Source organism: Nanorana parkeri, unplaced genomic scaffold, assembly GCF_000935625.1.
Source record: "Nanorana parkeri isolate BGI_ZX_2015 unplaced genomic scaffold, ASM93562v1 scaffold1303, whole genome shotgun sequence".
NCBI lineage: Eukaryota > Metazoa > Chordata > Amphibia > Anura > Dicroglossidae > Nanorana > Nanorana parkeri.
In genome coordinates, this window is record NW_017307571.1 from 233,494 (window position 1) to 234,071 (window position 578).

The window sequence follows — 578 nt, forward strand, 5'->3', positions numbered from 1 at the left end:
TCTGCTTCATCAGCTTCTTTTGGGATCCCCAGGTGACACTAATGTCTCCATAAAGAGGACCTGTCAGTGTACCTGCGCTATTATATAGGGGGATTGTTATCCCCCTATGTAATAGCAATAACAATAAGTGTAAAAAAAATATATACATAAATTAAAAAAAAGTAAAAACAATAAAAGTCACATATAAAAAAAGTTTTAAAAAAAACCTTAAAATGGTTAAGTCCCCCATCCCCGCGTTTACGCACATATAAACGTAAATACGCGTCCGGTGCGCCAGCGCGCGAAAACAACAATTACGCTACACACTTTACATATCGCAGCGAACGTCACAGTGAGAGCAATCGTTTTAGGGCCATTAATCACTGATAACACTAAACTGATGAGCGGTAAAAGCTTTTAAAGCATCGCCCATGGCCAATTTTGGGTATTATCGTTTTTTGAGGTTTCGCGCGCGCGCAATTTTGAGGCTTGACATGTTTGGTGTCTTTTTACCGGACGTAACCCCGTCTTTTATATTTTACAAAAAAATTGGGTAATAATAAATGTTTTATCATTTAATATAGGGGAAACTGTTTTTT